Source organism: Protopterus annectens, chromosome 2.part0 (genome assembly GCF_019279795.1).
Source record: "Protopterus annectens isolate FY-2018-M chromosome 2.part0, PAN1.0, whole genome shotgun sequence".
Lineage (NCBI taxonomy): Eukaryota > Metazoa > Chordata > Ceratodontiformes > Protopteridae > Protopterus > Protopterus annectens.
Genome location: NC_056728.1, coordinates 133,729,795 through 133,750,825, shown reverse-complemented (window position 1 = coordinate 133,750,825; position 21,031 = coordinate 133,729,795).

Here is a 21,031-nt window from a genome sequence, read left to right as displayed (position 1 = left end):
GTTAGGATTTGGGTTAAGGTAAGTGGATAGTTAGTGGTGTGTGTATAGTTTAGTGTAGGGTTAGGGGTAAGATTTTAGGTGTATGTGTGTGGATTGCTGTTTGTTTGGTGTGCTTGTGTTGTGTGTATGTGTTTTGGAACAGCAAATTTTTTCCCTAGGAAAAAATTTGCTGTTCTGTATGTTCGATGTTTTCAGCTTTTGCTGAATAGGGGTTGATATTAGAACATTCGAAGTTTTGAAACCTCGATGTTCTAATATAGACCCCAAATAATATATTAAATAGTGTCAGCACAGCAGTGCATTATACCATTACTTTCACTCCTTTAAAGATTAAAAAAGCATTGGTAACAAAAGAAAGACTAACATTGTAGATGTGATTTCTGAGCTACTGAGTGTTCATTTTTGGATTGCACATACCTTGATTGGCATATCCTACTCCATTCACCCTATGGGCTAACTCCACTCCCCTACCCTGCCCCAATTCCCACCCACCCCTATATACTCTGAATTTATAAGTAACCTCCTTTAGTAAGACCCTCCCTTCATCCACCCTTTATCCATCAGCACCATCTACACATGCCCTTCAAATTCCCACCACTCCAGCCCACCTACCAGTTCAATATCCACAACCATATCTCTTGCTCACACAACTCACACCCTTACTAAATATAAATTCCTCCTCTAACTCCACAACCTCACTCCCACTATGTCTCATTACTCCCAGTCTCATCTCCACTATACCCTCCTGGAATTAACCTCTCTATTCACCTGCCTCTCCATAGCCACAATCAGCACCTCTTATCTCTTCACAATCACTCACTGTATCCACCCCAAATCCCCCACCCTAACCCACAACATTACTATCACCCCCAGTCACGCAAGCATATACCCCGCCATATACACCCAACCCCCCATATATCATGCCCTTCCCATGTACCACTTCTATCCATCTAAAAAGCAACCAAGTCTACAATTTCACTACCTAATCATCCAATACCTAAAATCTATCACCTGTATAACTACCCAGCTACTACTAGGAGGAGGAATTTATCCCAACCCTGGGCTAGCAACCTCTGCTAATAAGCCATGCACCCATCACGATCCAGCTAAGCACAAACCCACCGACTTATTGATACTAAATATGAATACTCGCAGTATCATGAATAAAACAGAAGACCTTCACTCTGTCATCTCCTTATATAACCCTGATATTATTCTCATCACAGAGACATGGCTTAAACCACATATTAAAGATAATTCCATCACCCGACCTGGGTATAGCATTCTCAGGGCAGACTGGCTACATAAAAGAGGTGGAGGCTTAGCTTTACTTCACAGAACCAACCTACAACTCCAACTCCTTCAAAAAGATTCCCCAACTTCAACAATGCAGACACTGTATTTGCAAAGCTCTCCCTTAACCAACATAAGCACCTAAACCTACTGGGTATCTATATACCCCCAGGTGACAATTTTTATTTATTTAACATTTGTTGACCGGAAAAGTCCGACTAGGTCCCAGAGAGCCTGTTTTCAGCGGATGCCCAGGGAGAGATGCTCCAGACGCATGTCTTTAGAAACAGTCAATCAACAGTCAACAGACAATCTAACCACCCTAGAATCCATACCTCACTGGGCCTCATATTCCCTCCCTCAAGAAACTATCATGCTAGGTGATGTAAACATTGACTGGAACTCCATCCATTCTTCCACCCCCACCCACCACATTAACCTATATAACTTCACCCAACTTGTAGATACTGTCACATGCATTGATAAGGCCACAAAAAGAGAATCTATACTTGAATGGATCCTCACAAATCAACCAAATACTGCTCATCAATGTGGCACCCTACCAAACTCTCTGAGCGACCACAGTCCCACTTTTATCCTTAGGCAAAAACGTAAAATAATTAATTCTTCCTTCCTTCTACAAACGCATTCTAACAAAAATTTTCCTAAAGACCACTTCATAAGAGTCTTGCAACATTGCATCTGGTCTCCCATCAAAATGCTTTCATTAGACAAAGCAGTTGATTACTTCATCTCCACATTCCTAAATATCCTCATTCAATTAGCCCCCTTAAAAACAATCAGGATACATAGCAACCCCACCCCTTAGCTCCAGAAAATCACAAAAGCCCGACTTAAAGCCAGGGATAAAGCCTGGAAAACCTGGTGCCACACCAGATCACCCACAGCTAGGCAAACCTTTCACAAGCTCTGAAACAAAGCAAAAAAGCAGGTTAAGCTTGATAAACAAAAATACTGTATCACTCAACAAAACAAATACAGTACCAAACTGCAAATATTCTGGGCAACAATAATAACATCCTAGAGCCCGGAAGACCCACCACTCCCACACCCAATATAATAGGTACAGACTTAGACATAGCCTCCAGTTTTAATAACTATTTCATCTCCTCAGTACTCAAACTCTTAAACAACATCACTTCCTCCAAGACCCCACAACCACTTCAGGCCCATATCAATTCCACACCTTTCACACTTAAGTCTGTTCCTACCTCTACTATCCAAAAACTCCTAGCCAAACTCAAACCAGCCACCCTTGCAGCCGATAACCTTCCTGCTTAATACCTCCAAATTGCATCCACAGCTATAGCCTATCCCATTTCACTTCTAATAAATAGATCCATCATCGAACACACTGTTCCACTCCTGTGGAAAACCTCATATATCATACCACTCCACAAAGGTGGCCCCTCCCTAGACCTTTCCAACTATCGACAAATTGCAATTCTCTCACCCCTCTCTAAGATCCTAGAAAGATATAGTCATCACCAGTTCCTCTCCTATCTCCTCACCAACAACCTTTTCTCCTCAACCCAACATGGATTTCACCCATCCCACAGCACCACCACTGCCCTACTCAAATTCATCAATACTATAAACTCCCAGAGGAATCTAGGTAAATTTGTCTCAGCTACCTTCCTAGATTCATCCAAGGCATTCAAAACAGTCTCACATAATAAACTACTGTCTTGTCTCTCTGACTTCAACCTTAACAAGCCCACCCTACTCTGGTTTAAAAGCTATTTAGATAATCGCCAACAATCCATCAAGTGGCATAACTCTCTATCCCTCCACTCCCAACCTCCTTAGGCGTGCCGCAAGGATCAGTCCTCGGACCCCTTCTTTTTAATATCTTGACAAACCAACTCCACTCAGCTACCTCTAAAGCTAACATAGTCCAATATGCTGATGACACAACTCTCATATGCTCTGCACCCAACATCCAACTTCTCCAACAAAAGCCCAAGAAGCCTTCTCTGAAATAGGGAACTGGCTTAACAACTCACAACTCAAACTAAATCCCAAGAAAACACAACTAATGCTATTCCACTCTACTAAAACGAGCAGCCTTACCTTCTCTTCTAAATCCCAAGAAAACACAACTAATGCTATTCCACTCTACTAAAACAAGCAGCCTTACCTTCTCTATACTCTCCACCAGCAAAACCCAAATCACCCCTGTCACTGAGGCTAAACTCCTAGGAGTTACCACTGACCAGCAACTCAGATTCACAAGGCACATATCAACAACCATCACTAAAGTCCACAGAAAGCTAGGTTCCCTCTATCGCTGTAAAAGTTATCTAACCACCGAATCTCGAATTGTAATAGCCAGGACCCACCTCCTATCTACTATACTTTGTGCATCCCCAATTCTTACTAATTTTTACAAAACTGACCTTAATAAACTTTCCATCTGTTACAACAAAATTGCTAGATTCACTACCAATGCCAAATCACGATCCCACCACTGCCTTTTCCTACAAGCCTTGCACTGGCTTGAATTTCTGAACTTATTAAGGTACCATCAACTCAGCCTAGCTCATCTAATTCTGTACTCTCTCTCTCTCTCTCTCCATAAATATATATATATATATATATATATATATATATATATATATATATATGTATATCTATATATATCTATCTATATATCTATCTATCTATATATATATATATATATATATATATATATATATATATATATATGTATGTATACTCTTACATGTATATTGGCTTGAATGTATATATGGAAAACGTAAACATTTATATACTCTTATTCAATTGTGAAATATATTGCAATGCTCTACCAGGTTCTTATCTACTCTCATTGTATATTTTGTACACTTGTATTTTCAACCAAAAGGGGGAATATCCTCTTATTGTATACTAATGGCTGTAAAGTCTACAATGTGTATGCTACTACTCTGTAATGTCTCTTTTGTAAATTTTTCTTCTCTGTAAACTTATGGAGTTTTTCTCCCCAGGACTCCGGTGAAAATGGACACGTTGTCCAGTCGGACTATCCTGGCAAACAAATGTTAAATAAATAAAATAAAATTAGAATTTAATATAAAAATCATTGGCAAGCCTTTATGGTAGTGTTAAAAAAAATAGAGAAATCAACTGCCAAATTGGACAGCTATATTGCAAAAGTGAAAAAGAACAGAATGCCCATGTGTTGTCTGAGTTAGAAGTGCTTGAAGAGAAACAGGTTGATCAAAAAACAAAGACGGAAGGAAAATATTCAAATTATCAGTGTCCCAGAAAGGGAAAATGGCAGAACTGTGTGGTTTAGGTGTTGAAAGACTGTCAGGAAGGACTGAACTGCAGAAAAGGAAAATAAAGAGAGAGAGAGTGTATGGAGTGATTCTGCCGTGGACATTCAGAAGAGGCAGCCTGGATATACATTGGTTTGCTTTGAATCTTCTGAGGTAAAAAACAGATATTGTCACTGCTTTGGCATCCAGGTCAACAATATATTGTTAGTGATAAACACATTTTGTTTGATAATGATTATAATGTACATATTTGATGATGAAATGGAACAATGTTTGTCTCTATGAATGAATGTAGACTAACAAATTGAAAATTCTGAATGTTTTGCAAATAATTTTGTTTGGGTGTACCTCCTGCATAGATTTAAAGCTTGTGGACTCAAAAAGGAAAGACTGGCTGATAGAAAAGATTATGAAACTTTCTATAATGGATACCATCAACTGAACAATCAGAAGAAACTGAAAAAAGCAAAGAGAGAAGAGGAAACACTATAAAGAATTCTGAATAAATCAAAGGAAACACCATAAATCAAAAGTGTTTTAGAGATCAGTGAATGAAGAAGTCTTTTCTATTCTTAAACCTCACATGTCTAACCAGCGCAGGCTGCAAGCAGCATACCAAAATAGGCAGGCTGGTGAATGGTACGTAGCTGGAATATTCAATGATGCCTTTATGAACTTGTGTACTGTAATTTACAGTTCTGTTTCTTTGATAATAATTTTATGTTTTATTTATGTAAACGTGGTCTGTGGGAGACCAGTGGTAGGGAACCTACATGATTTTTCATTGATTCTGTTACTAACAAGACCTAAACTATACAAATTTAGGGATGAGTTAACTGGGGAAAATGGGACTGACAACTATTTAGAAGGGAGGTGTGCATACTTTTTTCTTTCTTTGTTAACAGTGGATAATAAATGAGGCAAGTGTCAGCCTCACATTTTGTTTAAATTTTCCATGTTTGGTATTCTATAGATAGTTTCATTTACTATTTGTTCAATGTTGGCTTGTTTTTGGTGTCAAAATGTTTAAAGAATAGTTAGACTAATGTCTTTATTCCAGTTTTAGACAAACCTTTTATATAGGAATACACAGTTAATGGACACTTGTATATGTTGCATGCAATGGAGGGAGTGTTAGTTTTTTTTTTACAAAGAGTGCATCTGTTTTATAATATTAAATGTCAATGAGTTGGTCAGTCTAGCTAAGAAAATAGAATAATTTGTCATTTAAAGAAGCTGACTCCTTGAGTTACAGTATTGCAAGAAGCTCATTTGGATGCATAAAAGGTTATAGGCACATTGGATATATTCTGTATTTCAAGCAGCAAGGAGAAAAGGGGGTCATGCTGTTGGCTGCTAAGAATAGCCCCATGACTCTGGAAGATATAATAGTGGATCAACAAGGTTATGTTGTACTTCAGGGATCAGTTGATCCATATTTTGTCTACCCTCAGATATAATGCAAAAAATATCTGAGAAAAGAGATAATTGAGTTTCAAGAACATATAGCTTGTTTATGTAGGAATCTGTAATGTTGTAGCAAGTATGGAAGAAACAAGATGTGGTCCTTGAGTATGTAGAATGTCATGCTTGGAGAAGACAAGTAAAAATCTAAATCACGTTGATGAGTCAGTCTCTGACTTCAGGTATGAAATCTGAGTGAACACAATGCACAGTTCATAGGTGTTTACAAGGCTAATGACCATAAGGGCCTTTTTAAGCCTAGCCATGTGTCCCAAATCTCTGACAAGTTCTGATACTCTTGATAAGTGTAAGCATGGTCCTGGGAGATGAACCATTTACATGTTACCTGTGTCCATTAGAGATATAGGTGCCAAACCAGGGATGAATTTCTGGTTTCCCATCCAATTGCCCAAGTTGCACATGAATTGGGTTAGGGAGAAACTCTGCTTCACATGGATGGGGACCCTATTCCATAGATGTGGTAGTCACTGAGATACATACCTATCTCTCCAGCAGGCCCAATTTATATCACAGGCAAGGTTTAAGTCTTTAGAGCAGGTAATTCTAGTGCTGTTTGTTTTCTGGATATGCAGAAAGTCCATCAGAGTGGAGTCTGACAATGCTCTGTATGCCAGGCATAGATTTCCCCTCAAAAGCCTGTAGGAGACAGAATGCAGGGATACAGCCTTGAGGCGGTCTACACAGGACATTTTACTTGCTCCCTGTATTCTCTTAGTGAGGAACCTCTGTGAACTTTCCAATTGTTGGATATGTCTGGTTAGGTACATACCAAAAGGGGCATTGTACTCAATGATAGGTCTGATGAATGCGATAATACATTGGAACAATGACTTCCTTGGACCTAGATGCTATACCTTTATTTATAAGTTGAGCAACATAGAATGATTTCCTCACCCCTGTAGACACATGATGGTCAAAGGCTAGATTACTATCTGTGTCCCTAAGTCCTGACTACTTAGTCAACTCTAAGGGGTGTGTTGTCAACATGATAGTTACCAGGGATGGATTACTTCTCAAAGAATACTCTTATGCATTTCTTGGCATTTAGTTTTAGTCCATGGCTCTGACACCAATTGTTTGTCTTTGTCAGCCCCTCCTGGACAACATTTGTGTTAGTGTAAGATTCAATGTCGGCTCTTAATTTGCAATCATCTGCAAATTTAGTCAGCCAGAGACCACTTACATTGGCCTTGACTTCTGAGAAGTAAATGCCAAAAAAGGAGCGGTCCAAGGACTGATCCCTGAGGAACCTCACTTGTGACTGGCCTCTTTGTAGAGGTGGACTCTCCATTTCTAACTTCCTGGGTCCTGCTGTGAGCCAGTTGACTATCCACCGGGTGACATACAGGTTTGTACCTAACCTCTTGAGTTTGTCAACAATGCCCAAGTGGGGTATTGTGTCAAATGCCTTGGCTAGGACAAGGTAGGCAGTGTGAACCATTTTGCCCTCATCTATTGCCTTGGTGACCTTCTCAAAGATGTCCACCAGGATGAAAAGGCAAGATCTGCCCTTGATGAAACCAAACTGAGTTGGGTCCAGTGTCTGGAGGTTTACTATATCTCTATTGATCATATCCATGATAATTATTTCCATGGTTTTACATATAAGATTAGTGAGACTTATGGGTCTGTAGTTCCCAGGGTCTGCAGATGGCCCACCTTTGTGCAGAGGGATGACTGCTGCCTTTCTCCATTCATGAGGCACAAAACCTGTTTGGAGGCTACAGTTAAATAGCAGTTCCAGAAGCCTTGATAGGTCATGAATCATGCTATTTAGAAGGCATCCTGGGATATTGTCTGGGTCCATTGATGCAGTGTTCTTGGTCTTACAGAGAGCATTAAGGACCTGTTCTCTAGTGATAGTAGGGGGAGATCTATTTTATGATATTTCCTGTGGGAATGTTGAGGGGGAGGGAGGGATAAAGTTAGAGCTGAATTTATCAGCCAAGAGGTTTGTTATGTCTTCTGGCTCAGTATAGTTGGCTGCATTTACACTATGGGGGAAGACAGTGTTTTAGCTAATATTTAAAAGCCTAGAGGTGAGCGGTGGAGACCATCCCTGGCAAAGCAGTGGGTCTGTTGATCATCTCCTTCCATGCTGACAAATATTGCAGTCCCTTAGAATGACACCAGAAACTAAGCCAATTATTAAAGTCAATCATCTTTTGTTCATATTGTGGCATCATCCTTGGAGAGGGTAAAATGCTGCTCAATGCTAGGCTCATACCAGCTTGAGAGACATATTCTGAGAGCTCCATGAAGTCTCTCTTCATATAGTCTAGGGAGGTATGGCTCAGGTCATTTACTCCCACATGGTAATTGTGGTCCAGTGACCTGAGTGCCTGCGTAATGTGGTGGATCCTAGTCCCTGATAAGCAACCAACTGTGACTCTCTCCTTACTCAGCCTGGTGAGAGAGACATCAGTGTGCCTCATGATGGAGTCTCCAATGACTACAATGTTAGATTGTGTGGTAGCTTGCTTTATGGGCTTAGAAGTAGAGGCGCCAATAGATGTGGCTGTATGTGTTGATGTGGGTGTTGTTTTGAAATAGTGCATTTGGGGCTGTTGAGGGTAGTTGTTATGTGTACTTCATCTAGGAGGTCTTTGTGGTTTAGGAAGGTTACATTTAAGTGCCTCAGCATATGTGGGTCAATATGTCTGCTTTGAATTGTGTGTGATGGGTGCAGCGTGTGTACTACTGACATCCTTATTGACATTAGGAGTACTTTTATGTGAGAGCTTTGCCTCCAGTGACATTGTGTAAATACATCTCTCACATCCCATACTCAGGCAAAATTCTTGAGAAATGCATCTCCTTGCAAGGGATGACATTTCTTAACACACACAATCTACTATCTACCACACAACACAGTTACCGTCCACATCACAGCACTACCACAGCCCTTCTATCCTTCACTAATCATATAAACCTTCACAGGAATGATAACAAATATGTATCAGCCATTTTCCTAGACCTCTCAAAAGCATTTGTTATGGTCTCCCACGCCATTCTACTAGACTCACTATCATCATTATCCTTCACCTCCTCTACTATAGCCTGGTTCAGAAGCTACTTGTCTGACAAGCATCAATCAGTCCAGTGGAAAGGAACTCTGTCTACACAACTTCCAGCCACCATAGGTGTCCCACAGGGCTCTATACTGGGTCCACTATTGTTCTCTATTTTCACAAATAACCACAAAAGCTCTACACAACATGCCACACTCATACAATATGAGGATGATTCAGCCCTGATCTGCTCTGCCTCATCTCCCACCACCCTACATAAACTCACTCAAGATACCTTTAACTCAGTAGAAAAATGGATAGCAGGTATCCGACTAATTCTAAATCCCAAAAAGACAAAACTGCTACTATTTACTCCTAATAGATAAAAAAATACCCTCTCCTTTACTATAACATCTAAGGACAGCACCACCATCTCCCCTTCTAACCACACTAAACTTCTGGGCATTAAAATAGACAATAATGATGTTCCCATCTCACATACCATAAAACTAGTACACAAAAAGCTAGGCTCCATATATAGACATAAGTCCTTTCACTCACAAAAAAAGAGTCACTCTTGCAAAAAAGCCACCTCCTCTCAACTCTATTACCAGACTTCACCAAAATCAGAAATTGTGACCTAGACAAACTTGAATCATGCTACAATAAAATAGCCAAGTTCGCTACTAACTCAACCTATAGAACCTATACCTATAGAACCCATCACTGTGCTGCACTAAAAGAACTAAAATGACTTGAGCTACCACAGCTACTTAACTATCACCAGCTGGGCACAGCCTACAATATTCTCAAATATCCTGAAAAAAAACCCTCATTATCCAACCTACTAACTGTCTATACTGCAAACCAAGATCCTGTGAAAAACTCTCTCCTCTCCATCACCAAGGCTAACAATAGTGCAGGGAAAGCACTCTACTGCCACACCATTGCCAGAAATTGGAACTCTCTTCCCCTATCTGTGTCCACTGCCCCCTCCACATTCATATTCAAAATCTCCATCAAATCGCACCTTCTTAGTACCTGGTTATGCCCTTGTATCACATAACCCTACCCATACTACTATTAACTCCCCAAACTCTTCTCTGATCACATGCTGGATCTCTGATCCCCTGTAGGTTTGGTCATCTGAAAGGGTATTTTTAACTGTAGAATCTTACTTGATATATTTTCTTCTCTTACCAATGTATAACTGACATTGTCTTTTACCTGTGTTCTATATCTTCTTTTACCTGGAGTGTTTTATTAATTTCTTGTTATATTACTATGCTCAGCATACATGATGAAACCTGTTTTGTGTATTATGCTGGATGTACTGTAACTGACTTTGTCTTTTACCTATGTTCTATATTTCTTTAACCTGGAGTGTTTTATTAATTTCTTGTTATATTACTATGCTCAGCACGCATGATGTAACCTGTTTTGTGTATTATGCTGGATGTACTGTATTTGTATAACGATGCCAGAGCTTTTCTCCCCGGGCCTCCGCTGAAAATGGACCTGGTCCAGTCTGAATTTCCCGGTTAACAAATGCAAAATAAATAAATAAATAAATAATTAGTCCAGATGCAGAATATTTAAGGTTTATATCATCAATGAACACTTCTATTTATCAAAAATAGCTGTATTATTCATTGTATACTTTGGATCCTTTTTAAACCTTATTGTAAACATAAATATATATATATATATATATATATATATATATATATATATATATATATATATATATAGAGAGAGAGAGAGAGAGAGAGAGAGAAATTTTTTTTACATCTATGTTATATCACTGTACTGAATAATTTAGCTATGCCATTGATCATACTTTATTGCTATTATTAGTTAACAGGCTGAGCCTGCAAATGAACAGTGTGCTCCCCTTGTAAATAACATTAATTAAATAAGCAAATAAATAAGACACTAAAGATACAGACTATGTCACTATCAGGTCATGGTCCTACGGAGTGCTAATTGCATACAGTAGTATCCTCTTGCTTAGAAAAGTATCAAGTTACCTTGAGTAATAATTGTTTGCTACTTGGTATAAATTACTAACAGAGAATAAATGACATGATATGGAAAGAGTCAGTCAGATCCAAGGGCTGATGTGAGTTTATTTTAGGAAAATATATGTTTTAGATTAAAGGTCACACTAGACAATTAATACAGAAAAATGCAGAGAGTCCGAGGAGAAAAAAGATTTTGGTAGCTATATAAACCAAATTTTATGAAGGTGACATGGTGTGAACATAAGCTGAAAAGGTTACATAGGACATGGAATAGCTTTTAGAGTAAAAAAGTACGAATTTTGGAGGCAGTAGTTTATGCAGCTGAAAACAGAGATCTAAGCAATGAACAGTTTAAATTAGCAAAAAACATGCAAACTACTGTAACTCATTAACAGAAAATCTATGACATCCAGAAAGTGAACAAGGAAAAGAAAGTGTGAAGTAAAAGGAAGACCTGCAATTAAATTTCAGAGGAAGAAGATTGAAACCAGTGAGTTACAGCAGATCTGAGAAAAAGCAGATAGCAACGGCTAGCTGAAAGGCAAAGCTCTTCAGTCACCCTTGAAAGAGAGAGATAATAATTCACCCAATCCTTTCTGAGATTTTCAGTATAAGTGGGTCCCTGTTGGAATATATGGAGACAAATAACAAAAGGCTGCAGGAAATACATGATGCTTTAAACAGACATTTAGAGGAAATAACTGGTATGCAAACTGCTGAAAAGAAGATGAAAGGGAAAAATGGTATAATATCAAGTAAAATATTAACCAATGTCACAGAAACTGGTTGAAGTCTAGGATAGGTCATGCAAAGACAACATGGGGTTTACAGTAATACCAGAACAAACTGAAGGGAAGGATTACAAACATTTTTATGACAAAATTCCTTAGTAAATGGACTGGACTTTTTACAGATAATGGGCAGGATTCACGAAGCCTACGTGTAAGAGTTACAAGGCTTACACGGAGGCTGCAGTTAAACGGTGTGATGTCAGCATGTCATGCATATGCATGAGGGCATGCTGAATCACACCTAAGGTTTACACGTCCGTGGAAGACAGTAGGGGGCGTGTCCGTAGGCCGAGCCCTGCAAACGGACACGCCCCCAGAAGAGTAAAAGTGCCTAAAGTAAACCCTCATGACAGAGTCCATGAAAATGTGAATAAACACAACACAACACATGCCCCCACAGACTATGAACATAAAAATTATATAAATGAACATGTTATATATTTTTTTAAATTGTAAAGATGTTTGCCCGTGAGTGCGCTCATTTGCGCGGGCATGCCCGTAGCTTAGCCACAGTTAGCAGTAAGTGGAAAAGCATATAAGAACTAACTATGCAAAGTAAGCCAAAAAGCAATAGCGTAGCGGTAGAGACATCGGCTGAAGAGCAGGCAGTCATGGTTCGAGACCCCACAACATCAATTTTTATTTTTAGTGAAATAAGCACGAAACAAGTCCCTGACATATATGTACACATATAAAATTATATTTTATGTAAAATGTAATGAAATGAGCCATTTATTTTGAAGAAATGTGAGATAACAAACTAATAAAAGATGCCAGATGTGCCTATAGCTGAGCTACAGTCTAACAAGTTGAGTGCATCTGCCCGTAGGTGAGCAGTGGTTTAACAGGTGTAGAATGAGTGCCCATAGGTGAGCAGTGGTTTAACATGTTGAAACTGTGTGCCCCTAGCTGAGCTGAGCGTAATATACGTGCTGACAGCCAAATGAAGCATAAACCAGTGTAACCCATTTGCGCAGAGCTGCGCACCGAGCCAACAAGCTAACCGACGGGCAACATTGAGCAAGCTGTAACAAAACTGCCTTTACACAGACACACCTCCTAGCCTGTGTAGACAGTCATAAAATATAAAAAGCAGTGGCCAGGTTTGAACCCAGGATACCATGCACCATAGTCAAGGTACTGAACCACTAAGCCATGACAGTTGCACTTAGAAATGCAGTAATAGCAAATATATAGGAATGCATAGAAAGAGGAGCATGACAAAGCAGGTTTTGTGAAGCTGATACAATTCCAAAATGGCCAATCACAGATAAGTGCAGGAAAAACGGCGTATATAAGCCCCATAGGTGGGAATACACAGCATAACTGATTGTAGAACTAACTTGCAGCCAGAATGTCAGGAGTAGGTGAGGGTAGTTGCTTTCGAGCACATAGGTGGGGCATTGAGGAGTCCAAATATATGATTTGGCTCCTTGTCCACAATCATGAGGCCCAACTCATGCAGGGCCAGGTCCTGTGGGGAGCATATAGGGCTGAGGCGTGGGACCGGTTGGCTCATGATCTTACCAGTGCCACAGGGATTCCAAGGACTGGTGAGCAGGTCCGTCACCACCATGTGGACTTGAAGAGACGGAAGCAGGACCAACTGAACCTTTGGATCCAGGAGGCCTGGCAAATGCCCAACGCCCCACTACTGAGTAAGTTACATCTAATTTTGTATGTAAGAAATTAACCTAGCTGATATTATGGAGATGTGTATTCCAATATTACTTTATTTATATTACAGCTGCAGGTGTCCGTTCTGCGAACCGAAGAGCCTATGGCGATAGGCTGGTGTGGTTGCACCACCAGGCAGGTCAGTAATCCTCTCCCTGTAACTGTAAATAAATATAAAAGTATGACAGTTAGCAAAAGAGTGCAGTGTAGTCACTAAGTAATAAAATGTGCAAGTAACAGTGTAGGAGTGTTTGCAAGTATTGCTTGATTACAAAAGTGTGTTGCAGTCTGTAATCCAAACAGAAAAATGAAAATGTCTGAAATAAAGTCTGAAATAAAGATGTCCCACCTGTAATATAATAGTACACAACCTGCAGCAGGCTGAAAAGTACAGCTGCAGAAGATGAGCAAAACACATGTGTGAAATATATCCCTGTTGAAATAATGAAACATGACAGAAGTGAGACTGTTGGAAAGGATTGTAATAACTACAGGTAAAACATGTCAATAAAGTCTAGAAGTAAGTACTATCCTGAATTGTAAAAATAAAACAAGTGAGAGAGTGTGAGAAAGAGTTATGAATCCACCAATAAAGTAGTAATAACTCCTGAATAAAGTATACTGCAGTCAGTACAGAATGAAATGAATGTGACAAGCAGAACCAAACTGCGAAATGTGTTCAAAATGTTCCTGCAGCTGGAATGTGTATCCCAAAATCTGGATATGTTGCTCTCAGTCTGCAATATGCAGATAGTATGATTGTCTGAAACACCAAACATCCACAGTTGTCTATAGCTATATAAAACAAATGTAGCAGGATGATGTAGCTGAACAGAGCCAGATATGAACGTGTATGAATAAAACTGAAAATGTATATTGATGTAGCAGTAACATTCCTATCACCAACTTGAAGTAGTTATCACATAGGAAACTGTAGGTAGAACTGTAGTGTGTATATAGCTGCAGCTATTAGAAATGTACAGCATATGTATTGGTATTTGAAGGTGTTAATTATATTTTCTTCACCCTACCCTATATCCACATATAATCCATTCCACGTGAAATTGGTATGTGCAATCACAATTAACACCCCTGGACATTTTGTCCTGTTGGGTCATACATATTTTCATGTATGTTGATGCATCTGCCCTGTTCATACATCCAAACCTGATGGCCTGTTGCCATCAATCAACCCTGCATGTTGTTGGACTGTGTATTTCTGTTCAAATTATGCATGTGTTATGCTCGTTGTTCAATGGTGTGAATATCTGGGTGTTTGGTTAATGGGAATACTAATGCATGCTGTTACAACTAATTGTGAATGATATTGTGTGTTACTAACCCAAACTGTCATGACATAATGCAAAACATAGGACGACAGGGAAGGCGGGTTCCAGCGGACCCACCTCTCCCACCTCAGCTGGCTAGTGCACCTGGCAGTAGTGCCCAGTCCGGACCCTCCTCCGGTGGCCGTGTGCCACCTGCAGGTGGAAGCACTGCAGGGGATGGGGCTCGTCCCCCCTCTGCAAGTGTGGCTGGAGGAGAACCACCACTCACCCTCCGTAGCGTCCGGACTGTGGTGCGTAGGGAGATCCAGGAAGCTGTTCTTGGGCCCCTACGCCAGCTTGAGGCACAGGTGGCACAAGTAACGGGCATGCCTGCTGCCCGGCCTACACAGCCCCCAGCACAGCCCCATCCTGGGCAGTGAAGGCACAGTGGCAACTGCCCATGGGTGGGGATATCAGTTCCACTGTTGCCATCTGTGGGCTCATGGGCTCTGGATATCCAAACATCCGTCCCCGTCAATTGTGTAACCCCCCCCACACATGTCATACACCGCCCCTGTATGCATCTTGTTTGTCTTGTCTGTTGACCTACCCAACCTACCTCCCCAGCTATACCGACTTCCTTTACCTGACATACCACTCTCACCTGAAAAAAAAAAAAAAAGGGCACTCTGTACCCAGAAAAAAATTACGCCCCATACATAGCTGCCCATTTTGCACACATGTCTGCTGGACATGGAAACTGTCAATTACAATTGGCTGTACAACAAGTGTTATTGTTGCCCTTACACCTCTCTCAGGGGTGGAAGGTTTCAAATCTCACACCAAATTACAAACATATGCACAGCTGTTGCTGATGAAGAAATGGGCAGCTATGGGCCTTACCCTACATCCCTCCTGCAAAACTCAAGCTTGTTTCCCTACTGTCTTACCCTCTTTGTGACCCCTTTTTCACCACTTTCCTGTCTCCCCATTTTCATTTCTTTTAAAGAAAATAGCGCGGGTGTGCGCAAGAGTAAGCACTTTTAAGCAGTTGTAAGCAGGTGTGCGCAAAGGTGAACACCAGTGCGCATGTGTGAGCTCCGCGCAAACCAGCACTAACCCGGTTACAACTGCTTAAAAGTGCCTTAGTCACTCTGAATGACAGGTCCTGTAGTCTGTTCAAAAGCAAAATAAAATCCCACTATCAGTCCAGAACCTTGGAACACTAGTCTGCATGACTTACCACTAAGCCATGACTGTTATATAAGAACATTGTGCTACAATAAATATATCATGTAATAGTAGGAATGAATGTAAAGGGAATATAGGATGTGTAGTACACAAAGCATGTCATGTATATTTACTGTCAAATCTAGTGGATTTCTATAATAGTAGTGTGCAAACAGAAACAGCCATGCTAGTTGGTAGCTAGTAGGTAATAATGTCACTGTAGCACCTTGCAAGCCACACACATACTCACAGCAGGATAATCACTGCCCATACCCCACAACCTCTTACAGGAACACACCCGGACCAAGTAGTAAAATATGTGGAGCAAAGGGCCAAAAACAGGGACACATTCCAAATAATGTTACAACAAACTTAGACAGTTCAGAGAGTAACAGGTTCTGCATTTTGTTGGATGTTTGGAAGGGTATGAAGTCTGAAACTTAAATGTTTGTCACTATATTCTGACTTGAGCCCAGAGTGATTTGCCAGAAAGAGCTGTTCATGAGATATTGACCAAAATATGAGGCAGAAATGTGGACAACCTGCAAATATCTGTACACTTGAGAGGTCTGACACTGCCATATTTGAATAGTTAAGAGCCTAGACATAGCAACAGTGACTGAGTTACAGGGATGCCCCACAGACTCCATGTGAAATGTACAAACAGTAGGCAGAAAGGTGTTACAACACATGCAATGGTAACTATTAAGTCCTGAAAGTATGCACCACTTGCACGGCAGAAATAGTGTAGTAATACATATGCTCATGCTATCCCACAGTCACAACTGCAGAATACAAGACAATTTAATGGGTGTACCCCACTGATATGTACCATTCCATGAGGCAGATAACAGATGCACCTGAGAGTCTCTGGGGCCTGCTCAGCAGCATACTCAAATACCCTAATAGATGTCAAGGCCCACACCATGGCCAGACCACACTGCATGCAGTAACACCCTAGCAGATATAGCAAGCATTCCAAGGTGTGAATGTACATGGAAAATAGGAATGCCACAGCAACACACTACAGTCAAGACACCTAGCAGGCATACAAGTAGTGACTGTAAAGGGCAAATATTGAAGCCATAGCAACAAAGTGCAAGAGCCACTGCTATACACCAGTTACACCACATGTCCCACAGGAAAGCGCACACACTCACATTAACAGTAGTAGTAGTCTTAGGTGTCAGTGTACATACACACTTAGTACAGGAAACTGGAGAAATGAATGGAGGAATGTTAATCTATAACACAGCCGAAAATATGAGAGAGATACTAACCTTTACACTCACAGAACAGTGTCCACAGCATACCAGCATGGTCCCTGCCCTTAAAATCTGAAAGGTACATATCTTGTAGACAGGCTAGTGTTACATAGCACTTCTATATGTGTGTTTAGCTCCTCTTGGAGTTCATGTAGCATGCAACCAGGGATACCATCAGGTCCCATTCATGTTGTGTATCATGCTTTCCTGAGGGCGGCTCTCACCTGGACAACTGTGATGACAGGGAGGTTACAGTCAGCTGGGATAACTATGTCTTATTTTGGGGGAGAGTGAGGGGGGAAACCTGCACTGAACCTGTCTGCCACAATGTTGCCAATATCTGTGGGTTCAGGGAATTATTTGTTGTTGTGTACTAACTATGAGCATAGTGGAGGGTTTCTGACCAGGTTGCTAACATAACTGAAGAAGGCCTTGTGGTTATCTGTAGTGTCCCTGTTGATTTCCCTCTCAAAGTTGCCCATGGATGTTTGTATGAGAGAAAACAGCTCCTTACTAGTGCTGATCAGACATGCCTTCCCTTTATGGAATTATGCTCTGTCTTGCAGTAGCTTCCATCTTTTGTTATACAATGCTGTCCCTTTGTGGAGAGTGTCTTGCTCTTAAATGGGATTGCATGATCCATGCATTCTTGGAGATGTCCGTAGAAATAATTTGTGAAGGGGTCAGCATTGTGGGTTGTGTCTTCCACTGGCCCAGTGGGCTGAAAGGATACCATGTCACTGTTACAAAGTGTAACATTTGCATTTGAAATGTTATTCACTATAGTCGTTTGTGCTGGTGGTGGAGGTGGGATATGTATATCTAGGGCAATTAGTTTGTGGTCAGCTCACAGTAGTTGTTGATGTACCCTATACAGTACCTCGATACAAACCCCCAGAGTGAGGAGGTGCTTTGGACCTGAATCAGTGTTCTGACTGCTGGGGTTTGGTAGTATGTCATATGCAGTGTGCCAGGTACTGTTGCACAGTTGTTGGCTGAGCACTGATACCTGGCCATTTACATGTGTATCCACCAATAGACAGACAGATGCTATATATGTGAGATATGTTGTATCACAACAGTCGAGTAGCATGTGTAGTATGTGTGCCAAATTCTGCTGACATATTTAGCTGATATCCTGTTATTTCCTTTTACAGGACTATGGCTCACCAGCGCAATCCAGCTTACTCAGCAGCTGAGGATGAGGAGATACACCAGAGCCTGGTGCGGGATTATGCAATACTCTTTTCTCGCACCAGCCAGAATCAGCAGGAGAGGGCTGCACTGTGGCAAGACCTGGTCCATCGGGTAAATGATATAGGCATGCATAATAGGACATATGAGCAGGTACGACATCACTGCAGTGATTTAATCAGAAATGTCTGTCAACATGCGTCGGATATCCACAGGCAACAGGTTGCCACAGGTGGTGGGGTGGCTACACATCCCCCACTCACCAGACTGGAGGGACTACTCATAAGTGTTGTGGCTCCAGCCTGCCAACAACAACAGCAGCAGCAGACATGCATTATGATGGAGGCTGGAGCCACGCAGAAGCAAGACTACGAGCGTGCAGGTAATATGCCATATGTATAGTTGACTGTTGTGTACACTGGTAGTTAATGCATGTGTGAGGTGTGTCCTTGGTTTGTAGCTGTCATTATAGTATTTAATGTGCAAGTGTGATATTCTCAATATCAGCAGCTGACCTGTGAAAGGTGACTGTTGTACTACTGACCTGTATCATACTCAGTAACACTGGCACAGTTGTGCCCACTGACATTAGTTTCCTCACTTCTGCAGGTCCCTCCGGTGTAACAGCAATGCAGCCTATCCATGCTGGTGAGTGTGTATTAACAATACCTTTAATAGTCTTGATAGTAATAGTAACATTAGGCTCACTGAGTAGTGCTCTGTGTATGCATGCAGGTGTGTCTGTGTCTGTGTGTTGATATCTCGCATACTGAGTAGTGTACAACTATGTGCAACTGTTTGCAACTGTGTGCATGTGTGCAACTGTGTGCATGTGTGCAACTGTGTGCATGTGTGCATGTGTGCATGTGTGCGCCTGTGCATGTGTGCATGTGTGCATGTGTGCACCTGTGCATGTGTGCACCTGTGCATGTGTGCATGTGTGGACCTGTGCATGTGTGGATGTGTGCATCACTGGTAATATTGTGTAGACATTGTAAACTGTGTTTCCTGTTTCCCTCCCACAGGTTCTGGTGCTGCTCTGGTGTCATGCAGCAGGGAACCTGAATCAGGTGCCATGGGTACTGATAATGATGACATCTGTGTAATGGCACAGGAAGGTATGCCAGGGTCCGTCATTGGTCAGCCAATTGACAGTACACAGCTGTCAACCCCATCAATGTGCACAGTTATCCTGCCAATACACCCTTTGTCACCAATGTCCCTAGCTGATGGACAGGATACAGTGGACATTGACCAGGGTAATGTGGTATCTGTGGCACATGCGTCCCCACACAGCAGCCATGGGCATGGCCCTGAGATGGTACCACACAGACAGATGTCCAGGGGTTCTCGTGGGAGCATCCATGGGCATACAGCCCCTGTCAGACATGCCCACAGAGGTCTTACAACCTCAGCTATGTTTCGGGCTGTCATGCAGGCACAGTCACGTATGCAATACTACACCAGACAGGGTCTGAGGGAGCTGACAGCATGTCGCACAGCCATGACTGACAGTATGCGTGACATTGCGGCTGCCATCCGTGATTTCACCGATGTCATAGACAGATGTTGTGGGGACATATTAGACCGGCTCCACAACTACATATCCATGAGCCAGGGCGATGGTGGACGGTTGAGGCGTTGACGTGGGCGGATGCCAGTAACAGCAGCAGATGGCAGTCATCACGGACGACAACAGGGCCGCGGCCGCCCCCATAGTGCCAGCAGCAGCCCCAGCAATGCTGGGTCTGTGCTGTCATCAGACCGCCCCAGGAGACCACGTGCACGTGGCTCTGGCCAGGCCTGACAGGGATCTGTGTACAGTCAATGAACACCTGCTTCTGATGACAGTATCCAGTCTGGGTTGGTACCGGATACGGTCCGTAGCACCCCTGCAAGGCACAGGTACCGTGCCTGCGGCCAGAGACACTGATCTGTATGACCTGGCAGGTACAGTCTGTGGCTGTCCACAAACACCAGTATATGGCAGCCATGAGGTGGAACTGTGTGCATCCATACACACATGCGAATTGACAACACCTAGGGCTACCGCATACACGCACACACTGCATCAACATTGCCCCACTTTGTAGTGCTGTCCCTCACCAACACACATACACATACATGTCAATTGGTGGTATTGGTGGCTGACTCAGGCATACCAAGTTCACACCCTGTGCATATGATGAAACTGTGCCACCTCCTGCAATCTGTAACATCAGTGTAGGTACAGGTTAACATGTTGCTGATGCACAGGGTGACAACATAGACGTGTAGTAATATTATCATGTTGTTAACAGTACTGTGTGCTGATATAATTGTGGGTATATCCCAGCATGCCTGATGCAGTAAGGGTATGATTGTCATGTAGTGTTGTCTACACCCATGGTACATACCATAGTGTATCATCTGCACATGTTGGCATACTGGTGGTAAGGATGTCAACAGAAGGCTACATACATAGGTAGCACAGGGGATAAGGTAATGAAAG